Source organism: Arachis ipaensis, chromosome B10 (assembly GCF_059453495.1).
Source record: "Arachis ipaensis isolate K30076 ecotype BB chromosome B10, ASM5945349v1, whole genome shotgun sequence".
NCBI classification, from domain to species: Eukaryota; Viridiplantae; Streptophyta; class Magnoliopsida; order Fabales; family Fabaceae; genus Arachis; species Arachis ipaensis.
This window is the reverse complement of record NC_142435.1, coordinates 54,660,191-54,686,599: the sequence shown is the minus strand read 5'-3', so window position 1 is coordinate 54,686,599 and position 26,409 is coordinate 54,660,191. Positions and strand designations below refer to the sequence as shown.

Sequence of the window (26,409 nt, the reverse complement as noted above, 5' to 3'; positions counted from 1 at the left end):
CTTCAAACTCGCGAGTGCTGGGCGTAGTGACAGACGAAAAAGGAGGGTGAACCCTATTCCAGTATGATCGAGAACCTCCAGATGATTAGCCATGCCATGACAGAGCATTTCGACCTTTTTCACAGAGAGGATGGGATGTAGCCATTGACAACGGTGATGCCTTACATAAAGCTTGCCATGGAAAGGAGTAGGAAGGATTGGATGAAGGCAGCAGGAAAGCAGAGGTTCAGAGGAACGAAAGCATCTCTATACGCTTATCTGAAATTCTCACCAATGAATTACATAAGTATTTCTACCTTTATTTTCTGTTTATTTATTATTATTATTCGAAAACTCCATAACCATTTGATATCCGCCTGACTGAGATTTACAAGGTGACCATAGCTTGCTTCAAGCCGACAATCTCCGTGGGATCGACCCTTACTCACGTAAGGTTTTATTACTTGGACGACCCCGTGCACTTGCTGGTTAGTTGTATCGAAGTTGTGACAAATTATGAATTAAGATTAGAGCACCAAGTTTTTGGAGCCATTACCAGAGATCACAATTTCGTGCACCAAGTTTTTGGCGCCGTTGCTGGGGATTGTTCGAGTTTGGACAACTGACGGTTCATCGTGTTGCTCAGATTGGGTAATTTTCTTCTTATTTTATTTTCAAAAATTTTTCAAAAATATTTTCTTCTTTTTCGTTTTTCCCAATTAATATTCAAAAAAAAAATTTTTTCCTTTTGTTTTCGAAAATTATTCAAAATTTTTAAGAATGAATTCTAGTGTTTCATGATGATTTGTTGAATCCTGGCTGGCTGTAAAGCCATGTCTAAATTCCTTTGGACTGAGGATTCAACTAATCACTTCAATGCATGTAATAGCATACTAAAGCTTTGCTGGCTATTAAGCCATGTCTAACCCTCAGATTGGAGCTTTAGACTAAAGAGTACAAGATTCTTGGAATTCATATTAAAAATTTTGAAATCTTTATTTTTCTTCTTCAAATAATTTTCAAGAAAATAAAAAATAAAAATATACAAAAATCCAAAAAAAAATCATAAAATCATAAAAATCAAAAATATTTTGTGTTTCTTGTTTGAGTCTTGAGTCAATTTTTAAGTTTGGTATCAATTACATTTTTTCTAAAAAAATTTTATGCATTTTTTGAAAATTCATGCATTCATAGTGTTCTTCATGATCTTCAAGTTGTTCTTGACCAGTCTTCTTGTTTGATCTTCATATTTTCTTGTTTTGTGTCTTTTCTTGTTTTTCATATGCATTCTTGCATTCATAGTGTCTATGCATGAAAAATTTCTAAGTTTGGTGTCTTGCATGTTTTCTTTTCTTGAAAATTTTTCAAAAAAATAAGTTCTTGATGTTCATCTTGACATTCAAAGTGTTCTTGGTGTTCATCTTGACATTCATGGTGTTCTTGCATGCATCACATGTTTAGATCCAAAATTTTCATGCATTGCATCATTTTCATATTTTTCTCTTTCATCGTTAAAAATTCAAAATTCAAAAAAATATCTTTCCCTTTTTCACTCATAAATTTCGTAAATTTTCCCTATTTACGAGTCAAATCAAATTTTCAATTTAAAAATCTTATCTTTTTCAAAATCTTTTTCAAAAATCAAATCTTTTTCAATTCTCTTATTTATTTTCGAAAATTTTTAAAATATTTTTCAAAAATCTTTTTCTTAATTTTATTTCATAATTTTCGAAAATATCATCAAAAATTAATGTTTTGATTCAAAAATTTTAGGTTTGTTACTTGCTTGTTAAGAAAGATTCAAACTTTAAGTTCTAGAATCATATCTTGTGATTACTTGTGAGTCAAGTCATTAATTTTGATTTCTAAAATAAAATCTTTTTCAAAACTAATTTCAATCATATCTTTTCAAAAATATCTTTTTATCCTATCTTTTTCAAATATCTTTTCTAACTTCTTATCTTCTTATCTTTTCAAAATTGAATTTCAAATCTTTTTCAACTAACTAATTGACTTTTTGTTTGTTTCTTATCTTTTTCAAAACTACCTAACTAACTATCCCTCTCTAATTTTCGAAAATACCTCTCTCTTTCTCAAAAATTCTTTTTAATTAATTAATTGTTTCAATTTTTAATTTTAATTTTAATTTTATCTTAATTTTCGAAAATCAGTAACTCTTTTTCAAAATTAATTTTCGAAATTCCCTCTCCCTCATCTTCTTCTATTTATTTAATTACCTACTAACACTTCTCTTCATCTCATATCTCTGCTCTCCTCACCCTTGTGTTTGGATTCTCCTCCCTTCTCTTTCTTTACATTACATTCTTTTCTTCTTCTACTCACACAAAGGAATCTTTGTACTGTGACATAGAAGATTCCATATTTTCTTTGTTATTCCCTTCTTTGTCATAATGAGCAGGAGCAAGGACAAGAACATTCTTGTTGAAACAGATCCTGAACCTGAAAGGACTCTAAAAAGGAAACTAAGAGAAGTTAAAATACAACAATCCAGAGACAACCTTACAGGAATTTTTGAACAGGAAGAGGAGATGGCAGCCGAAAATAATAATATTGCAAGGAGGATGCTTGGTGACTTTACTGCACCAAATTCCAATTTACATGGAAGAAGCATCTCCATTCCTGCCATTGGAGCAAACAATTTTGAGATGAAACCTCAATTAGTTTCTCTGATGCAACAAAACTGCAAGTTTCATGGACTTCCATCTGAAGATCCTTTTTAATTCTTAACTCAATTTTTGCAGATCTGTGATACTGTTAATTCTAATGGAGTAGATCCTGAAGTCTACAGGCTCATGCTTTTCCCGTTTGCTGTAAGAGACAGAGCTAGAATATGGTTGGACTCTTAACCTAGAGATAGCCTGAACTCTTGGGATAAGCTGGTCAAGGCTTTCTTAGCCAAGTTCTTTCCTCCTCAAAAGCTGAGTAAGCTTAGAGTGGATGTTCAAACCTTCAGACAGAAAGAAGGTGAATCCCTCTATGAAGGTTGGGAGAGATACAAGGAACTGACCAAAAAGTGTCCTTCTGACATGCTTTCAGAATGGACCATCCTGGATATATTCTATAATGGTCTGTCTGAATTAGCTAAGATGTCATTGGATACTTCTTCAGGTGGATCCATTCACCTAAAGAAAACGCCTGCAGAAGCTCAATAACTCATTGACATGGTTACTAATAACCAGTTCATGTACACTTCTGAGAGGAATCCTGTGAGTAATGGGACGCCTCAGAAGAAGGGAGTTCTTGAAATTGATACTCTGAAGGCCATATTGGCCCAGAATAAAATATTAACTCAGCATGTCAATCTGATTTCTCAGAGTCTGAATGGAATGCAAGCTGCATCCAACAGTACTCAAGAGGCATCTTCTGAAGAAGAAGCTTATGATCCTGAGAACCCTGCAATAGTAGAAGTGAATTACATGGGGAACCATATGGAAACACCTATAACCCTTTATGGAGAAATCATCCAAATCTCTCATGGAAGGATCAACAAAAGCCTCAACAAGGCTTTAATAATGGTGGAAAAAATAGGTTTAGCAATAGCAAGCCTTTTCCATCATCCACTCAGCAACAGACAGAGAACTCTAAACAAAGTAACTCTAATTTAGCAAACTTAGTCTCTGATCTATCTAAGGCCACTCTGAGTTTCATGAATGAAACAAGGTCCTCCATTAGAAATTTGGAGGCACAAGTGGGCCAGCTGAGTAAGAAGATCACTGAATCTCCTCCTAGTGCTCTCCCAAGCAATACAGAAGAAAATCCAAAAGGAGAGTGCAAGGCTACTGAATTGACTATCATGGCCGAACCCACAAGAGAGGAGGAGGACGTGAATCCCAGTAAGGAAGACCTCCTGGGACGTCCAGTGATCAATAAGGAGTTTCCCTCTGAGGAACCAAAGGAATCTGAGACTCATCTAGAGACCATAGAGATTCCATTAAACCTCCTTACGCCCTTCATGAGCTCTGATGAGTATTCCTCTTTTGAAGAGAATGAGGATGTTACTGAAGAGCAAGTTGCCAAGTTCCCTAGTGCAATCATGAAGCTGAATGCCAATTTATTTGGTAAAGAGACTTGGGGAGATGAACCTCCCCTGTTCACCAATGAACTAAATGCATTGGATCAACTGAGATTGCCTCAGAAGAAACAGGATCCTGGAAAGTTCCTAATACCTTGTACCATAGGCACCATGACCTTTGAGAAGGCTCTATGTGACCTTGGGTCAGGAATAAACCTCATGCCACTCTCTGTAATGGAGAAACTGGGAATCTTTGAGGTACAAGCTGCTAGAATCTCGTTAGAGATGGCAGAAAATTCAAGAAAAGAGGCTTATGGACAAGTAGAGGACGTGTTAGTAAAGGTTGAAGGCCTTTACATCCCTGCTGATTTCATAATCCTGGATACTGGAAAGGATGAGGATGAATCCCTCATCCTTGGTAGACCCTTCCTAGCCACAGCAAGAGCTGTGATTGATGCTGATAGAGGTGAACTAGTCCTTCAATTGAATAAGGACTCCCTTGTGTTTAAAACTCAAGGGCATCCTTCTGTAAACATGGAAAAGATGCACAGTAAGCTTCTCTCAGTACAGAGTCAACTAAAGCCCCCACAGTCAAACTCTAAGTTTGGTGTTGGGAGGCCTCAGCCAAACTCTAAGTTTGGTGTTGAACTCCCATATCCAAACTCTATGTTTGGTGTTGGGAGTCTATAAAATTGACCTGATCACCTGTGTGGCTCCATGAGAGCCCACTGTCAAGCTATTGACATTTAAGAAGCGCTTGTTGGGAGGCAACCCAATTTTTATTTATCTAATTTTATTTTTATTTTATTGTTCTTTAATGTTTTATTAGGTTCATGATCATGTGGAGTCACAAAATAAATACAAAAATTAAAAACAGAATCAAAAATAGCAGAAGAAAAATTACACCCTGGAGGAAGGGCTTACTGGCGTTTAAACGCCAGTAAGGAGCATCTGGCTGGCGTTCAACACCAGAACAGAGCATGGATCTGGCGTTGAACGCCCAAAACAAGCAGCATCCTGGCGTTCAGACGCCAGGAATGCACACTGAGGAAAGCTGGCGCTGAATGCCAGAAACAAGCATAGAACTGGCGTTCAACACGAGAAACATGCTGCATCTGGGCGCTGAACGCCCAGAACAAGCACCAATTCGGCGTTTAAACGCCAGAATTGCATGCAAAGGCATTTTACATGCCTAATTGGTGCAGGGATGCAATTCCTTGACACCTCAGGATCCGTGGACCCTACAGGATCATCTCAGCATCTGTGGACCCCACAGGATCCCCACCTACCTCCACTCATACTCTTCCCTCTTCTCAATGTTCATCCTCTCTTCCCAATAAACACCCTTCCCCAAAACCCTTCACCAATCACCTCAAGCTCTCTTCCCTATCACCCATTCACCACTTACATCCATCTACTTTTCCCCATAAACCTACCTCATAAACCCCACCTACCTTCAAAATTCAAAATCACTTTCCCACCCAAACCCTCCCCATATGGCCGAACCTTAACCCCTCTCCCTCTACTATATAAACCCCTCCATCTTCTTCATTTTCAACAAAACCCTCTCATCCCCTTCTTGGCCGAAACACAACCTCTCTCCCTCTCCTCCATTTTTTCTTCTTCTTCATCTCTTCTTTCTTCTCTTGCTCGAGGGCGAGCAATATTTTAAGTTTTGTGTGGTAAAAGCATAAGCTTTTTGTTTTTCCATTACCATTGTTGGCACCTAGGACCGGAGAATCCTCTAGAAAAGGGAAAGGGAAGACAAAACCTTCCACCTCCGAGTCATGGGAGATGGAAAGATTCATCTCCAAAGCCCATCAAGACCTCTTCTATGATGTTGTGGCCAAGAAGAAGGTGATCCCCGAGGTCCCTTTCAAACTCAAGAAAAATGAGTATCTAGAGATCCGACATGAGATCCATAGAAGAGGTTCGGAAGTTCTAACAAACCCCATCCAACAAGTCGGAATTCTAATGGTTCAAGAGTTCTATGCTAATGCATGGATCACTAGGAACCATGATCAAAGTAAGAACCCGAACCCAAAGAATTATCTCACCATGGTTCGGGGGAATTGCTTAGATTTTAGTCCGGAAAATGTGAGGTTGGCGTTCAACTTACCAATGATAGAAGAGAATGCACGCCCCTACACAAGGAGAGTCAACTTTGATCAAAGGTTGGACCAAGTCCTCATGGACATATGTGTGGAAGCAGCTCAATGGAAGATTGACTCAAAAGGCAAGTCGGTTCAACTAAGAAGGCTTGACCTTAAGCCTGTATCTAGAGGATGGTTGGAGTTCATTCAACACTCAATCATTCCCACTAGCAACCGGTCTGAAGTTACTATAGACCGGGCCATCATGATCCATAGCATCATGATTGGAGAAGAGGTGGAGGTTCATGAGATTATACCTCAAGAACTCTACAAGGTGGCTAACAAGTCCTCCACTATGGCAAGGTTAGCTTTTCCCCACCTCATTTGCCATATATGCAACTCAGCTGGGGTTGACATAGAGGGAGATATCCTCATTGATGAGGACAAGCCCATTACTAAGAAAAGGATGGAGCAAACAAGAAAGCCTATTCATGGATCTCAAGAGACGCATGAAGAAGCTCATCAACAAGAAATCCCTGAGATGCCTTGATAAACCACTATTTTATGGTTTATCTTGTGCTCAATTGAGTGGATTTCATCAACTCTTTACCCACTTATTCATAATATTTGCATGGTTTTATATTTCCTTCCTGATTTTGTGCTATGATTGAAAACATGCTTCTTTGATCTTATATTTGCTTATTATTAATCCTCTCTTATTACCATTAGATGCCTTGATATGTTTGTTAAGTGATTTCAGAGATTACAGGGCAGGAATGGCTCAGAGGATGGAAAGGAAGCATGCAAAAATGGAAGGAATACAAGAAGTTGGAGAAATTACTAAGCTGTCCAGCCTGACCTCTTCGCACTCAAACGGCTATAACTTTAGCTACAGAGGTCCAAACAATGCGGTTCTAGTTACGTTGGAAAGCTAACGTCTGGGGCTTCGATTTGATATATAATATACCATAGTTGCCATGACGCTAGGTGACGCGACCACGTGCACCATGCGGCTGCAGCCGCGTGACAGGCGGGTGACCCGGGTTTGATCCCCGGCAATAGCGCCATTTTGACGTTGGGATTTTTGCCAGTAAAGAATGTCATAAAAACAGTTGTGTTGTAGATATAGTCTCTAAACCAACAGAAATTCCTTCGTACAAACGTTTTGGTTGTCACAAGTAACAAACCCCTTTGAAATTGATAACCGAGTATTCAAAGCTCGGGTCATCTTCTCAAGGAATTGCACGGAAGTATGTTCTTATTATTGGTTATGCAAAGGTATGTTTTGGGGTTTTTGGATCAAGGTAAAAAGTTAGAAAAGCAATGGCAGAGGGAATAAAATAATAACAATAAACATAAACTCTTGGCAAGGTATTAGAAATTGGAAGTCCAGATCAAGTTATCCTTATCAATGATAATAAAAATTGAATCTTAATTTCACTTAGTTAACCTTTGCTGTAACAAGGGAAGGTCAAGTGACTAATTAGTTAGATCTTTGATTCCTAGTTAATTTCTAAGAAAAAGTTGGGATTATTGAAGATCAATTCAATTGGCAAGATAACAATTAACAATTATGCTATTGAGTTGGATAATTCCTGAGTTACTGATTTCTTAACCAAAGCCAAAAGGAAAAGAATAAATCTATTGGAATAAAGATGTCTTCAGATGGGAAGCAGTAATCATGTAAATAAAAGAAAGCAGTCATGAATTGAAATACCTCAAATAACATTAATTAAGAAAATTACATGTAACCTGGAAGAGTTCATAAATTATATAAAAATAAAGAACCTGGGATTGAGAGTCACTCCTAAAACTAAGAGAAGTCCTAAATCCTAAGAGATAGAGGGGAGAACATCTCTCAAAACTAATCTAAATCATGAGAAGTGAATTATGAGAGACCCCTTATGAATGGATGCAGTCCACCACTTTATAGCCTCTAATCTGTGTTTTTTGGGCCACAAACTGGGTCAAAAACAGTCCAGAATTCGCTGGTTTTGAGTTTTGCCACGCTGGGGAATTATAGCATATTATATATCAAATCGAAGCCCCGGACCTTAGCTTTTCAACACAACTGGAACTGCGTCGTTTGGACCTCTGTAGCCAAAGTTATAGCCATTTGAGTGCGAAGAGGTCAGGCTGGACAGGTTAGCAATTTCTCCAACTTCTTGTATTCCTTCCACTTTTACATGCTTTTCTCCCATCCTTCAAGCCATTCCTGCCTTATAATATCTGAAAACACTTAACACACATATCAAGGCATCTAATGGTAATAAGAGAGGATTAATAATAAGCAAATATAAGATCAAAGAAGCATGTTTTCAATAAAAGCACATAATTAGGAAGGCAAATGTAAAACCATGCAAATAGTATGAATAAGTGGGTAAAGAGTAGATAGAAACCACTCAATTGAGCACAAGATAAACCATAAAATAGTGATTTATCAACCTCCCCACACTTAAACATTAGCATGTCCTCATGCTAAGCTCAAGAGAAGCTATAAGAGAGTGAAGAGGAATGGTAGAATGTATGAAATGCAATCCTATAAATGCAACTACATGCAAAATGATTCTACCTACTTAGTTAAAAGTAAACAAATCTTTCAAGAGGAAATATGAACTGGATTTCACTAATTCAAATCATAAGAATGAAGTACAAATAGACTTGCAAGAAGAAAATAGCTCATGAAAGCAGGGAACAAGGAATTGAGCATCGAACCCTTACTGGTAGTGTATACACTCTAATCACTCAAGTGTTTTAGGTTCGATTCTCTCAATTCTCTACTAACCTTGCTTTATAAGGCTTGCTCTTCATCTAACAATCAACATAAGTTTAATGCACAGATACACATATCAAGAGGTCTTTTTAAGGGTTGTAATGGGGTTAGGGTCAAGGTAGGATTGTATTTGGCCAAGTGGACTAAAATCTGAATCCTTAATTAACTTAAACTTTCCACCTAACTTTAGACAATCCATGTAATCATAATACAACATCTAACCATCCATTAACCATGTTTTCCACATATTCATGCATTCTAATTTCAAGTACAGTACATATGCATTGCTTTCACTATTTACTTTGGGGCATTTTGTCCCCTTTCACTTATTTTGCTCTTTTTATTTTTCATTTTCAATTTTTTTATATTATTTTTTTTCTCAATGCATATGATTAATTTATTGAATGCATGAATCATGTTCTAAACATTTCTTTCACAGTTTCATAAAGATATATAATACCCAATTCTTAAACCAATTGTTTCCAAACCCACTTTTCCCCACACTTAATTCATGAGTACTTTCACTAGTCTAAGCTAACCAAGGATTCAAATTAAGGACATTATTGTTTTTCGCTTAGAGTTAATGATATGATAGAGTAAAGAACAAATGGGTAAAATAGGCTCAAATTGGTTTGCAAGGGATAATGAAAGGTAAGGCCATATGGGTATGTAAGCTCAGTGAAACAAAGGCCTCAATCATGTAAGTGTATGCATACATCAAATAATGGAAATATAGAATTAAGGAAGACAAAGATCACAATTTTAGAGAGAAAAATACACACTAAAAATAAAATATTGGTTGAAAAATGCAACCAATTCAAATAGGCTCAAAATCTCATAGGTTTTGTGTGTTCGAGCTTTAAACCATGTTCCAGTATAATATCTCTTCAAACAAGTGTAACATTAAATTTTATTCAAATTAGTGAAATTCTCTAAAAGGTTTCTTGAAAAAGAAAATATTACTTTAACCAAGTGGTAAAATATGCAAAAAAATCAAATAAATATGCAATCAAACATGCAAATGCAACAATCAAACAAATAAAATAAAAAATTTGGTGTTGAGTCAAGAAATAGCTAACCCGTGGAGATCAGTATCGACCTCCCCACACTTAAAGATTGCACCGTCCTCGGTGCATGCTAAGATGTGCAAGTGGATGGGGGTTGTGGTTTCTCAGCTGGCTCTTTTTTTGTTCCTTTCCTTGCCGGCGGTTTGGGAGTAGCTTTCTCCTTTCCTTCCTTGGTGGCCATCCTGAAGAAGGGAAGAGAAAGTAAATTAAATTCAAATAGATATATAGCAAGGAAGAGAATGGAAGAGTGGTGATGGATGCACATTAGGATGTAATTGACATTAACACATGCTCTCGAGTACATGTGAAAAGCCAGCAATGAAAAATAGCCAGTGCATCGAAAGATAAGTGGATGCAGGGTATTTATTGGCATGCCGGAAAAGGGCATGAGTAGCATAGACCAAGCATTACTTGTAATAAATTACCATGTTTGTATTGACAATTATATTCAATTAAAATAGTAAAGGGAGTTTATGAAAAGCAAGCATTAAATAGTATAAAGTATAATAGAGAAAAGCATAATGCCATATGGGCTTTTTTACAAACACATAGCATGTATGGTAAATAATCTATTTGAAAGTATTAAATTAAACATGCAAGCATCCTTTAAAAAAAAAGTAATATATAATTGTCAAATAATTATGCAATAATCCACAATGACCCAAATAAGATTCCAACACCAGTGAAAATAATGCAATGAATGAAATATGCAAATAAATGAAGTAAAATAAAATGAAAGATAAGAAGAATGAGAAGGGAAAGAAAGAGAGGAGAAGTAAGTAAGAAATAAGGAGGGAAAAGAGAAAATCAGATTTGGGGAAGAGAAAGACAAGATATTTTGGCATATGAGGTTAAGGTGTGTGACGCTGGCGACGCGGTCGCGTGGGTGACGCGGCTGCGTGGTGTGCAATAAGGTCAGGTGATGCGGACGCGTGGGGCACGCGATCGCGTGACTTGATTTGTGCTAGTGGCACGAGTGCAGCCTCGCGGTCGCACAACTCTCTGTTCAAAACTTAGTATTGCCAAAATCTTGGGTGACGCGGTCGCGTGGTTGACGCGATCGCGTGAGTGGCCATCATGGGGATATGATGCGGACACGTGGGGCACGCGTTCGCGTGGGGCACGCGTTCGCGTGGTGAGGCTTGGGCTTCCAGCACGATTCCAGCCCAACTCCAGCTCAACTTTCGGCCATGCACCCTTTTTACGCCGATTTCAGGTCACGCGGCCGCGTGGTTGACGCGGTCGCGTGGGAGGCCATTATTCCCATATGACGCGGTCGCGTGGGGTGATTTGTGCAATTGGCACGCTTCCAGCGCTGCTCCTGCATAACTTTCTGTTCAATTTATTATTCTCTCATCTCCTTGCGACGCAGACGCGTCGTTGATGCGGTCGCGTCGCGTGCTCGCTTTTTCTTTTTTTTTTTTTAGTCTGAAAAGAAAATGCAGAATGCAGTGTTAATATGGATGTGATGCAAAACTCCAGGTTCAATAAAATAAAATAAAACTCAAAAAAAAAAAAAAACTCAAAAATGAAAAAGGAACGATTATACCATGGTGGGTTGTCTCCCACCTAGCACTTTTAGTTAAAGTCCTTAAGTTGGACATTTGATGAGCTTCTTGTTATGGTGCCTTGTGCTTGTACTGATCCAGGAATCTCCACCAATGTTTGTGATTCCAATGGCCTCCGGGATCCCAAACTAAGCATGTAAAGCCCTTAAGAAGCTTCAAACAGATTCTTAGGCTCCCGGGGTGACAAATGCCAGAACAGATTCCAGGATCCCAAACTTTACTTTTACACCCATTTTTGTCTCGATCTGCATTTTTCCAGCCGGGTGAAAGGTGATTTGAATTCTCACTGCAGTGACCAAACAGCTTCCTAGACCCATTCAGTTGAGCTTTATACCAACCCTTGCGTTTGAACTTAAAGCTTCCAACCATGATGAACCTTGCAGGACAATTCTTACCACTGGCCATCTTCCTCTTACTCTTAATATCACAAAGAGCTTTAAGTTGACCATCCGTCTCCAGTAGCCCATATTCAAGTGGGATTAGAAAGCTATGGGATATAAATTTTACCCACTTGAATGTTGTGAAGGATGATGGCAACTTATGGGGAAGTATTTTTAATGAAATTGCAAGCTCCACTCCCTTGTGCTCTTCTTTGATAATTACCACCTCTTTGCAAGCTTCTTCAATTTCAACCTCTTCCTCTTGGTAGCTTTCTTCCGGTTCAATCTCCTCTTCATTGCTTTTCAAGGGCATGGGAGGTTGTACTTCTTCTTCTTGAATCTCCATCTCTATTATACTCTTCTCTATTATGCTCTTCTCTATTATACTTTATACTATTTAATGCTTGCTTTTCATAAACTCTCTTTACTATTTTAATTGAATATAATTGTCAATACAAACATGGTAATTTATTACAAGTAATGCTTGGTCTATGCTACTCATGCCCTTTTCCGGCATGCCAATAAACACCCTGTATCCACTTATCTTTCGATGCACTGGCTATTTTTCATTGCTGGCTTTTCACATGTACTCAAGAGCATGTGTTAATGTCAATTACATCCTAATGTGCATCCATCACCACTCTTCCATTCTCTTCCTTGCTATATATCTATTTGAATTTAATTTACTTTCTCTTCCCTTCTTCAGGATGGCCACCAAGGAAGGAAAGGAGAAAGCTACTCCCAAACCGCCGGCAAGGAAAGGAACAAAAAAAGAGCCCAGCTGAGAAACCACAACCCCCATCCACTTGCACATCTTAGCATGCACCGAGGACGGTGCAATCTTTAAGTGTGGGGAGGTCGATACCGATCTCCATGGGTTAGTACTTTCTTGTCTGAAACACCAATGTTTAAATTTTCTTCGTAGATTAGTTGTTGCATTTGCATGTTTGTTTGATTTTTGCATATTTTACCACTTGGTTGAAGTAATATTTTCTTTTTCAAGAAAATTTTTAGAGAATTTCACTAATTTGAATAAAATTTAATATTACACTTGTTTGAAGAGATATTATACTGGAACATGGTTTAGAACTCAAACACACAAAACCTGTGAGATTTTTTAGCCTATTTGAATTGGTTGCATTTTATCAACCAAAATTCTGTTTTAGTGTGTATTTTTCATTTTAGTGTGTATTCACCAAAATGCACTTACATGATTGAGGCCTTTGTTTCACTGAGCTTACATACCCATATGGCCTTACCTTTCATTATCTTTGCAAACCAATTTGAGCCTATTTTACCCCTTTGTTCTTTACGTTAGCACATCATTAACTCTAAGCCGAAAACAATAATGTCCTTAATTTGAATCCTTAGTTAGCTTAGACTAGTGAGAGTGCTTATGATTTAAGTGTGGGAAATTGGGTTTGGAAATATTTGGTTTGAGAATTGAGTATGTTAGAATTTTCTAAAAATGTGAAAGAAATGTTTAGGACATGTTCATGCATTCAATAAATTAATCATATGCATTGAGAAAAACAAAAGAAAAAGAAAAATATATATATATATATAAAAGAAAAAAAAGAAAAGAAAAAAGTGCAAATAAGAGAAAGGGGACAAAATGCCCCAAAGTAAGTGGTGAAAGCAATGCATATGTACGGTACTTAGAATTAGAATGCATGAATAATGTGGAAAACATGGTTGATGGATAGTTAGATTTTGTATTGTGATTACATGGATTTTCTAAAGTTAGGTTGAAAATTTAAGTTAATTAAGGATTCAGATTTTAGTCCACTTGGCCAAATACAATCCTACCTTGACCCTAACCCCATTACAACCCTTAAAAGACCTCTTGATATGTGTATCTGTACATTAAATTTATGTTGATTGTAAGCTGAAGAGCAAGCCTTAGAAAGCAAAGTTAGTAGAGCATTGAGAGAATCGAACCTTAAACACTTGAGTGATTAGAGTGTATACACTACCAGTGAGGGTTCGAAGCTCAATTCCTTGTTCCCTGCCTTCATGAGCTATTTTCTTCTTGCAAGTTTATTTGTACTTCATTTTCATGATTTGAATTAGTGAAATCCAGTTCATATTTATTCTTGGAGAATTTATTTACTTTTAACCAAGTAGGTAGAAACATTTTGCATGTAGTTGCATTCATATAGATAGGTTGCATTTCATACTTTCTACCATTCCTCTTCATCTTTATAGCTTCTCTTGAGCTTAGCATGAGGACATGCTAGTGTTTAAGTGTGGGGAGTTGATAAACCACTATTTTATGGTTTATCTTGTGCTCAATTGAGTGGATTTCATCAACTCTTTACCCACTTATTCATAATATTTGCATGGTTTTATATTTCCTTCCTGATTTTGTGCTATGATTGAAAACATGCTTCTTTGATCTTATATTTGCTTATTATTAATCCTCTCTTATTACCATTAGATGCCTTGATATGTGTGTTAAGTGATTTCAGAGATTACAGGGCAGGAATGGCTCAGAGGATGGAAAGGAAGCATGCAAAAATGGAAGGAATACAAGAAGTTGGAGAAATTACTAAGCTGTCCAGCCTGACCTCTTCGCACTCAAACGGCTATAACTATAGCTACAGAGATCCAAACCACGCGGTTCCAGTTGCGTTGGAAAGCTAACGTCCAGGGCTTCGATTTGATATATAATATGCCATAGTTGCCATGACGCTAGGTGACGCGACCGCGTGCTCCATGCGGCCACGTCGCAGTGACGAAAATCAGCGTGTTTGAATTCTTCTCCAGCGATTTCTGGGCTGTTTTCGACCCAGTTCGCGGCCCAAAAAAAAAATACAGATTAGAGGCTATAAAGTGGGGGATTGCATCCATTCATAAGGAGGCTCACATAATTCACTTCTCATGATTTAGATTAGTTTTGAGAGAGGTTCTCTCCTCTCTCTCTCTTAGGATTTAGGACTTCTCTTAGCTTTAGGAGTGACTCTCAATCCCAGGTTATTTATTTTTATTTAATTTATGAACTCTTCCATGTTACATATAATTTTCTTAATTAATGTTATTTGAGGTATTTTAATTCATGATTGCTTTCTTTTATTTACATGATTACTGCTTCCCATCTGAAGACATTTTTATTCCAGTAGATTTACTTTTCCCCTTTTGGTTTTGGTTAAGAAATCAGTAACTCAGAAGTTATCCAACTCAACAGCATAATTGATAACTGTTATCTTTGCTAATTGAACTGAGCTTCAATAATCCCAACCTTTTCTTAGGAAATAAATAGGATTCGAAGATCAAACTAATTAGCCCCTTGACTTTCCTTTACTTTAGTAAAGGTTGACTAAGTGGAATTAAGATTCAACTTTCATTGTTGTTGATAAGAATAACTAAGTCTGGACTTCCAATTTCTCATACCTTGCCAAAAGTTTGCTTTACAGTTATTTATTTATTTTTATTGCTTTGAAAATATACCTGTGCCCATTGCCCAAACTACAAATTTCCCCAATTTACAAACTCATAACCAATAATAAGAACATACTTTCCTGCAATTCCTTGAGAAGACGACCCGAGGTTTAAATACTCGGTTATCAATTTTAAAGGGGTTTGTTACTTGTGACAACCAAAACGTTTGTACGAAGGGATTTCTGTCGGTTTAGAGACTATATCTACAACCCGACTGTTTTTATGAAATTCTTTACTGGCAAAAATCCCAACGTCATGCCTCAAGGGATGAACTTTCCTCCACAGAACTTTTGGGAGCAAATCAACACCTCCCTAGGAGAATTAAGCTCCAACATGGGACAATTAAGGGTGGAACATCAAGAGCACTCAATCATCCTCCATGAAATTAGAGAAGATCAAAGAGCTATGAGGGAGGAGCAACAAAGACAAGGAAGAGACATAGAAGAGCTCAAGGACATCATTGGTTCCTCAAGAACGAAACGCCACCATCACTAAGGTGCATTCATTCCTTGTTCTTAAATTTTCTGTTTTTCGTTTTTATGTTAAATGTTTATCTATATTTGTGTCTTATTACATGATCATTAGTATTCAAGTGTCTATGCCTTAAAGTAGTGAATATGAATCCATCACCTCTCTTAAATGAAAAATGTTTTAAAAACAAAAGAACAAGAAGTACATGGCATCGAATTCATCCTTGAAACTAGTTTAATTATTTTGATGCAGTGACAATACTTTTTGTTTTCGGAATGAATGCTTGAACAGTGCATATGTCTTTTGAAGTTGTTGTTTAAGAATGTTAAATATGTTGGCTCTTGAAAGAATAATGACAAGGAGACATGTTATTTGATAATCTGAAAATTCATAAAAATGATTCTTGAAGCAAGAAAAAGCAGTGAATACAAAAGTTTGCAGAAAAAAAGAAGGCGAAAAAAAAAAGAAAAAGCAAGCAGAAAAAGGCAAAAGCTCTTAAAACCAAGAGGCAAGAGCAAAAAGCCAGTAACCCTTAAAGCCAAAAGGAAAGGGTAAATAAAAAGGATCCCAAGGCTTTGAGCATCAGCGGATAGGAGGGCCTAAAGGAATAAAATCTTGGCCTAAGCGGCTAAACCAAGCTGTCCCTAACCATGTGCTTGTGGCGTGAAGGTGTCAAGTGAAAACTTGAGACTGAGCGGTTAAAGTCAAGGTCCAAAGCAAAAGAAGAGTGTGCTTAAGAACCCTGGACACCTCTAATTGGGGACTTTATCAAAGCTGAGTCACAATCTAAAAAGGTTCACCCAATTATGTGTCTGTGGCATTTATGTATCCGGTGTAATACTGGAAAACAAAATGCGTAGGGTCACGGCCAAGACTCATAAAGTAACTATGTTCAAGAATCAATATACTGAACTAGGAGAGTCAATAACACTATCTGAACTCTAAGTTCCTATAGATGCCAATCATTCTGAACTTCAATGGATAAAGTAAGATGCCAAAACTATTCAAGAGGCAAAAAGCTACAAGTCCCGCTCATCTGATTGGAGCTATGTTTCATTGATATTTTGGAATTTATAGTATATTCTCTTCTTTTTATCCTATTTGATTTTTAGTTGCTTGGGGACAAGCAACAATTTAAGTTTGGTGTTGTGATGAGCGGATAATTTATACGCTTTTTGGCATTGTTTTTAGTATGTTTTTAGTAGGATCTAGTTACTTTTAGGGATGTTTTTATTAGTTTTTATGTTAAATTCACATTTTTGGACTTTACTATGAGTTTGTGTGTTTTTCTGTGATTTCAGGTATTTTCTAGCTGAAATTGAGGGACTTGAGCAAAAATCATATTCAGAGGTTGAAGAAGAACTACTGATGCTGTTGGATTCTGACCTCCCTGCACTCAAAGTGGATTTTCTGGAGCTACAGAACTTCAAGTGGCGCTCTCTTAACGGCGTTGGAAAGTAGACATCCAGGGCTTTCCAGCAATATATAATAGTCCATACTTTTCCCGAGTTTAGACGACGCAAAAGGGCGTTGAACGCCAGTTCTACGCTGTAGTCTGGAGTTAAACGCCAGAAACACGTCACGAACCAGAGTTGAACGCTAGAAACATGTTACAAACTGGCGTTCAACTCCAAGAATGACCTCTCCACGTGTAAACTTCAAGCTCAGTCCAAGCACACACCAAGTGGGCCCTGGAAGTGGATTTATGCATCAATTACTTACTTCTGTAAACCCTAATAACTAGTTTAGTATAAATATGACTTTTTACTATTGTATTAGATATCTCATTATTTTTAGTTCAACTTTGGATCATATTGATCACGTTGGGGGCTGGCCATTTGGCTATGCCTGAACCTTTCACTTTTGTAATTTTCAACGGTAGAATTTCTACACTCCATAGATTAAGGTGTGTAGCTCTGCTGTTCCTCATGATTTAATGCAAAGTACTACTGTTTTCTATTCAATTCAACTTATTCCGCTTCTAAGATATCCATTCGCACCCAAGAACAAGATGAATGCGATGATTATGTGACGCTCATCATCATTCTCACTTATGAATGCGTGCCTGACAAACACTTCCGTTCTACATGCAAACAAGCTAGAATGAGTATCTCTTAGATATCTAATACAGAGGACTGAGTCCGAGATATTAGAATCTTCGTGGTATAAGTTAGAACCCATGGATGGCGATTCCTAAGATCCGGAAAGTCTAAACCTTGTCTGTGGTATTCCGAGTGGGATCTGGGAAGGGATGGCTATGACGAACTTCAAACTCGCGAGTGCTGGGCGTAGTGACAGACGCAAAAGGAGGGTGAACCCTATTCCAGTATGATCGAGAACCTCCAGATGATTAGCCATGCCGTGACAGAGCATTTGGACCTTTTTCACAGAGAGGATGGGATGTAGCCATTGACAACGGTGATGCCTTACATAAAGCTTGCCATGGAAAGGAGTAGAAAGGATTGGATGAAGATAGCAAGAAAGCAGAGGTTCAGAGGAACGAAAGCATCTCTATACGCTTATCTGAAATTCTCACCAATGAATTACATAAGTATTTCTATCTTTATTTTCTGTTTATTTATTATTATTATTCGAAAACTCCATAACCATTTGATATCCGCCTGACTGAGATTTACAAGGTGACCATAGCTTGCTTCAAGCCGACAATCTCCGTGGGATCGACCCTTACTCACGTAAGGTTTTATTACTTGGACGACCCAGTGCAATTGCTGGTTAGTTGTATCGAAGTTGTGACAAATTATTAGTTAAGATTAGAGCACCTAGTTTTTGGAGCCATTTCAAGAGATCACAATTTCGTGCACCAAGTTTTTGTGATGAGCAGATAATTTATACGCTTTTTGGCAATGTTTATAGTATGTTTTTTCAGTATGATTTAGTTAGTTTTTAGTATATTTTTATTAGTTTTTAATTAAAAATCACATTTCTGGACATTACCATGAGTTTGTGTGTTTTTTTGTGATTTCATGTATTTTCTGGCTGAAATTGAGGGACCTGATGAAAAATCAGATTCAGAGGTTGAAGAAGGACTGCAGATGCTGTTGGATTCTGACCTCCCTGCTCTCAAAGTGCATTTTATGGAGCTACAGAACTCCAAATGGCACGCTTCCAATTGCGTTGGAAATTAGACATCCAGGGCTTTCCAGCAATATATAATAGTCCATACTTTGAATAAGTATTGACGACGTAAACTGGCGTTCAACGCTAGTTCCATGCTGCATTCTAGAGTAAAACGCCAGAAACAAGTTGCAAAGTGGAGTTCAACGCCAAAAACACGTTACAAACTGGCGTTCAACTCCAAGAATGACCTCTCCACGTGTAAAATTCAAGCTCAGCCCAAGCACACACCAAGTAGGCCCCAGAAGTAGATTTCTACATCATTTACTCAATTCTGTAAACCCTAGTAACTAGTTTAGTATAAATAGGACTTTTTACTATTGTATTAGACATCTTGGGACGTTTGATTCTTAGATCATAGGGGCTGGCCATTCGGCCATGCCTGAACCTTTCAATTATGTATTTTTCAATAGTAGAGTTTCTACACACCATAGATTAAGGTGTGGAGCTCTGCTGTTCCTCAAGGATTAATGCAAAGTATTACTGTTTTTCTATTCAATTCAACTTATTCCACTTCTAAAATATTCATTCGCACTTCAATATGATGGATGTGATGATCGTGACAGTCATCATCATTCTCAACTTATGAACGCGTGCCTGACAACCACTTTCGTTCTACCTTATATTGAATGGATATCTCTTGGATATCTAATACAGGGGACCGAGTCTGAGATATTAGTGTCTTCGTGGTATAAGTTAGAACCCATGGATGGCCATTCCTGAGATCCGGAAAGTCTAAACCTTGTCTGTGGTATTCCGAGTAGGATCTGGGAAGGGATGGCTGTGACGAACTTCAAACTCGCGAGTGCTGGGCATAGTGACAGACGCAAAAGGAGGGTGAATCCTATTCCAGTATGATCGAGAACCGACAGATGATTAGCCGTGCCATGACAGAGCATTAGACCCTTTTTCACAGAGAAGATGGGATGTAGCCATTGACAACGGTGATGCCCTACATAAAGCTTGCCATGGAAAGGAGTAGGATTGATTGGATGAAGACAGCAGAAAAGCAGAGATCAGAGGAACGAAAGCATCTCTATACGCTTATCTGAAATTCTCATCAATGAATTACATAAGTATCCCTATCCTATTTTAATTTTCGTTCACTATAATATCTTTATACATTTGAATCCGCCTGACTAAGATTTACAAAGTGACCATAGCTTGCTTCAAGCCGACAATCTCCGTGGGATCGACCCTTACTCACCTAAGGTTTATTACTTGGACGACCCAGTGCACTTGCTGGTTAGTTGTATCGAAGTTGTGACAAATTATGAATTAAGATTAGAGCACCAAGTTTTTGGAGCCATTACCAGAGATCACAATTTCGTGCACCAAGTTTATGGCGCCGTTGCCGGGGATTGTTCGAGTTTGGACAACTGACGGTTCATCTTGTTGCTCATATTAGGTAACTTTATTTTAATTTTAAGTTTTTGTTTTTATTCTTTTAATTTTCGAAAAAAAAATTCCAAAAAAATAAAATAAATTTTTCTTCAGAATTTTTAAGAATGAATTCTAGTGTTTCATGAAGCATGTTGAAGCCTGGCTGGCTGTAATGCCAAGTCTAAATTCATTTGGACTGAGGCTTCCAAATCATCATTACAAGAGCAAGCTAATTGTTGCTAATCAAATTTGTTATTGTATGACTGATTTCTAGTGTTTTGGACCGGAGCTTTCATTGAAAGCTTGGCTGGCTAGTGAGCCATGTCTAATTCCTGGACTAAAGCTTTAGACTAAGAGTGCAAGATTCCTGGAATTCATATTAAAAATATTGGAATCCTTATTTTTCTTTTTCAAATAATTTTCGAAAAATACCAAAAAAATTCATAAAATCGAAAAAATCAAAAATAATTTTGTGTTTCTTGTTTGAGTCTTGAGTCAAATTTTATGTTTGGCGTCAATTGCATACTCATCTTGCATTTTTCGAAAATTGCATTCATGCATTGAATTCTTCATGATCTTCAAGTTGTTCTTGATGAATTTCCTTGTTTGATCTTTGCATTTTCATGTTTTGTGTCTTTTCTTGTTTTTCATATGCATTCTTGAATTATTAGTGCCTAGAGAATAAAAATTTTTAAGTTTGGTGTCTTACCTGTTTTTCTTTTCTTAAAAATTTTCAAAAATAAGTTCTTGATGTTCATCATGATCTTCAAAGTGTTCTTGGTGTTCATCTTGACATTCATAGTGTTCTTGCATGCATCATGTGTTTTGATCCAAAATTTTCATGCATTGAGTCAATTTTGTGTTTTTCTCTTTCATCATTAAAAATTCAGAAATAAAAAAAAAATATCTTTCCCTTTTTCACTCATAAATCTTCGAAAATTTGAGTTGACTTTTTCAAAACTTTTTAAAATTTAGTTGTTTCTTATGAGTCAAATCAAATTTTCAATTTAAAAATCTTATCTTTTCAAAATCTTTTTCAAAAATCAAATCTTTTTCATTTTTCTTATTTATTTTCGAAAATTTTAAAAATATTTTTCAAAAATCTTTTTCTTAATTTTATATCATATTTTCGAAAATATCATCAACAATTAATGTATTGATTCAAAAATTTCAAGTTGGTTACTTTCTTGTTAGGAAAGATTCAAACTTTAAGTTCTAAAATCATATCTTGTGATTTCTTGTGAATCAAGTCATTAATTGTGATTTTAAAAATCAAATCTTTTTCAAAACTAATTTCAATCATATCTTTTCAAAAATATCTTTTTATCTTATCTTTTTCAAAATCATATCTTTTTAATAATATCTTTTCATATCATATCTTTTTTAAAACATTTGATTTTAAAATATCTTTTCTATATTTTTTCTAACTTCTTATCTTCTTATCTTTTCAAAATTGATTTTCAAATCTTTTTCAACTAACTAATTGACTTTTTGTTTGTTTCTTATCTTTTTCAAAACCATCTAACTACTCTTCCCTCTCTAATTTTTGAAAATACCTCCCTCTTTTTCAAAAATTCTTTTTAATTAATTAATTGTTTTAAATTTTAATTTTAATTTTATTCCCCCTTTAATTTTCGAAAATCATCAACTCCTTTTCAAAAATTATTTTCGAAAACTTCTCTCTCTCATCTTCTTCTATTTATTTAATTACTTACTAACACTTCTCTTCATCTCATATCTCTGCTCCTATCCTCACCCTTGTGTTTGGATTATCCATTCTTCTTCACTCTTATTCCCTTTCTTCTTCTACTAACAATAAGGAACCTCTTTACTGTAACATAGAGGATTCCTCTTCTTTTCTTGTTATTCCCTTCTTTGTCATATGAGCAGGAGCAAGGACAAGAACATTCTTGTTGAAGCAGATCCTAAACCTGAAAGGACTCTAAAAAGGAAACTAAGAGAAGTTAAAATACAACAATCCAGAGATAACCTTACAGGAATTTTCGAACAGGAAGAGGAGATGGCAGCCGAAAATAATAATAATGCAAGGAGGATGCTTGGTGACTTTACTGCACCTAATTCCAATTTACATGGAAGAAGCATCTCCATCGCTGCCATTGGAGCAAACAACTTTGAGCTGAAGCCTCAATTAGTTTCTCTGATGCAGCAGAACTGCAAGTTTCATTGACTTCCATCTGAAGATCCTTTTCAGTTCTTAACTGAATTTTTGCAGATCTGTGATACTGTTAAGACCAATGGGGTTGATCCCAAGGTCTACAGGCTTATGCTTTTCCTGTTTGCTGTAAGAGACAGAGCTAGAGTGTGGTTGGACTCTCAACCCAAAGATAGCCTGAACTCTTAGGATAAGCTGGTCACGGCTTTCTTAGCCAAGTTATTTCCTCCTCAAAAGCTTAGTAAGCTTAGAGTGGATGTTCAAACCTTCAGACAGAAAGAAGGTGAATCCCTCTATGAAGCTTGGGAGAGATATAAGCAACTGACCAAAAAGTATGCTTCTGACATGCTTTTAGAATGGACCATCCTGGATATATTCTATGATGGTCTGTCTGAGTTATCAAAGATGTCACTAGACCATTCTGCAGGAGAATCCATTCACCTAAAGAAAATGCCTGCAGAAGCTCAAGAACTCATTGACATGGTTGCTAATAACCAGTTCATGTACACTTCTGAGAGGAATCCTGTAAGTAATGGGACGCCTCAGAGGAAGGGAGTTCTTGAAATTGATACTCTGAATGCCATATTGGCTCAGAATAAAATATTGACTCAGCAAGTCAATATGATTTCTCAGAGTCTGAATGGAATGCAAGCTGCATCCAACAGTACTCAAGAGGCATCTTCTGAGGAAGAAGCTTATGATCCTGAGAACCCTGCAATAGCAGAGGTAAATTATATGGGTGAACCTTATGGAAACACCTATAATCCCTCATGGAGAAATCACCCAAATCTCTCATGGAAGGATCAACAAAAGCCTCAACAAGGCTTTAATAATGGTGGAAGAAACAGGTTTAACAATAGTAAACCTTTTCCATCATCCACTCAGCAACAGACAGAGAATTCTGAGCAGAATCCATCTAGCTTAGCAAAGTTAGTATCTGATTTATCTAAGGCCACTCTGAGTTTCATGAATGAAACAAGGTCCTCCATTAGAAATTTGGAGGCACAAGTGGGCCAGCTGAGTAAGAAAATCACTAAAACCCCTCCTAGTACTCTCCCACGCAATACTGAAGAGAATCCAAAAAGAGAGTGCAAGGCCATTGACATAGTCAACATGGCCGAACCTAGAGAGGAAGGAGAGGACGTGAATCCCAATGAGGATGACCTCATGGGATGTCTCTCAAGTAAGAAGGAGTTCCCTATTAAGGACCCAAAGGAATCTGAGGCTCATATAGATACCATAGAGATTCCATTAAATCTCCTTCTGCCATTCATGAGCTCTGAAGACTATTCTTCCTCTGAAGAGGATGAAGATGTAACTGGAGAGCAAGTTGCTCAATATCTAGGAGCCATCATGAAGCTGAATGCCAAGTTGTTTGGTAAGGAGACTTGGGAAGGTGAACCTCCTTTGCTCATTAGTGAACTAGATACATGGGTTCAGCAAACTTTATCTCAAAAGAGACAAGATCCTGGCAAATTGTTAATACCCTGTACCATAGGCACCGTGACCTTTAAGAAGGCTCTGTGTGACCTAGGGTCAGGCATAAATCTTATGCCACTCTCTATAATGGAGAAGCTGGAGATCATTGAGGTACAACCTGCCTTATTCTCATTACAATTGGCAGACAAGTCAGTAAGACAAGCTTATGGATTAGTAGAGGACGTGTTAGTAAAGGTTGAAGGCCTTTACATCCCTGCTAATTTCATAATCTTAGACACTAGGAAGGAGGAGGATGAATGCATCATCCTTGGAAGACCTTTCCTAGCCACAGCAGGAGCTGTGATAGATGTTAACAGAGGAGAATTAGTCCTTCAATTGAATGGAGACTACCTTGTGTTTAAGGCACATGGCTATCTTCCTGTAATAATGGAGAGGAAGCATAAAAAGCTTCTCTCAGTACAAAGTCAAACAAAGCCCCCACAATCAAACTCTAAGTTTGGTGTTGGGAGGCCTCAGCTAAACTCTAAGTTTGGTGTTGAATCCCTACATCCAAACTCTATGTTTGGTGTTGGGAATCTATAAAATTGACCTTATCACCTGTGTGGCTCAGTGAGAGCCCACTGTCAAGCTATTGACATTAAAAAAGCGCTTGTTGGGAGGCAACCCAATGTTATTTAATATATTTTATTTTATTTTCTCTTTGTTATTTCATGTTTTATTAGGTTGATGATCATGTGGAGTCACAAAAACTACTGAAAAATCGAAAATAGAATGAAAAACAGCATTGAAAACAGAACACCCTGGAGGAAGGGCTTACTGGCGTTTAAACGCCAGTAAGAAGCATCTGGCTGGCGTTCAACGCCAGAACAGAGCATGGAGCTGGCACTGAACGCCAGAAACAAGCATGACGCTGGTGTTCAACGCCAGAAATATGCTACATATGGGTGTTGAACGCCCAGAACAAGCATCACTTTGGCGTCTAAACGCCAGAAATGCATGCAAAGGCATTTTACATGCCTAATTGGTGCAGGGATGCAATTCCTTGACACCTCAGGATCTGTGGATCCCACAGGATCACCTTAGGATCTGTGGACCCCACAGGATCCCCACATACCTCCACCTACCTTTCCTCCTCATAATCCTATATCACCCTCTCTCTCCATTCACAGTCATCCCTTCTGTTTTCCATTCACCACTCACATCCATACACCCCACCTACCTTCAAAATTCAAAATCTCTTTCCCACCCAAGCCCACCCATATAGCCGAATACACACATCCCTCCATCTCCTCCATATTTTCTTCTTTTTCTACTTTTCTTTCTTCTTTTGCTCGAGGACGAGCAAGCATTCTAAGTTTGGTGTGGAAAAAGCATTGCTTTTTTATTTTTCCATAACCATTGATGGCACCTAAGGCCAGAGAAACCTCTAGAAAGAGGAAATGGAAGACAAAAGCTTCTACCTCCAAGTCATAGGAGATGGAGAGATTCATCTCAAGGGTCTATAGCTTAGTGGTAGAACATTTGACTGCAAATCAAGAGATCCCTAAGATACCTCAGGGGATACATTTTTCTCCACACAATTATTGGGAGCAACTAAGGGTGGAACATCAAGAGCACTCCATCATCCTTCATGAAATTAGAGAAGATCAAGGAGGAATGAGGGAGGAGCAACAAAGACAAGGAAGAGACATAGAAGAGCTAAAGGACATCATTGGTTCCTCAAGAAGGAAACGCCACCATCACTAAGGTGGACTCATTCCTTGTTCTTAAATTTTCTGTTTTTCGTTTTCTTATGTTAAATGTTTATCTATGTTTGTGTCTTTATTACATGATCATTAGTGTCTAAGTGTCTATGCCTTAAAGTCATGAATATGAATCCATCACCTCTCTTAAATGAAAAATGTTTTAAAAACAAAAGAACAAGAAGTACATGGTTTCGAATTCATCCTTGAAACTAGTTTAATTATCTTGATGTGGTGGCAATACTTTTTGTTTTCTGAATGTATGCTTGAACAGTGCATATGTCTTTTGAAGTTGTTGTTTATGAATGTTAAATATGTTGGTTCTTGAAAGAATGATGAAAAGGAGAAATGTTATTTGATAATCTGAAAAATCATAAAAATGATTCTTGAAGCAAGAAAAAGCAGTGAATACAAAAGCTTGCAGAAAAAAAAAGAGAGAAAAGAAAAAAAAATGGCGAAAAAAAAAGAAAAAGCAAGCAAAAAGCCAGTAGCCCTTAAAACCAATAGGCAAGGGTAATAAAAAGGTTCCCAAGGCTTTGAGCATCAGTGGATAGGAGGGCCTAAAGGAATAAAATCCTGGCCTAAGCGGCTAAACCAAGCTGTCCCTTACCATGTGCTTGTGGCGTGAAGGTGTCAAGTGAAAACTTGAGACTGAGCGGTTAAAGTCAAGGTCCAAAGCAAAAGAAGAGTGTGCTTAAGATCCCTGGACACCTCTAATTGGGGACTTTAGC

The 26,409-nt window shown here is 37.4% G+C and overlaps 1 non-coding gene and 1 pseudogene across 1 annotated transcript; one reads left to right on the top strand and one right to left on the bottom strand.

Moving 5' to 3' along the window:
• LOC148580097 (uncharacterized) overlaps positions 1 to 24,518 on the top strand; it is a 48,099-nt pseudogene extending 23,581 nt beyond the window's left edge.
• LOC148580098 (small nucleolar RNA R71) lies at positions 2,925 to 3,032 on the bottom strand. Its single transcript, XR_015895550.1, has one exon. It is a non-coding gene; the product is annotated as a small nucleolar RNA R71 (small nucleolar RNA).
• Positions 24,519 to 26,409: the final 1,891 nt, after the last annotated feature.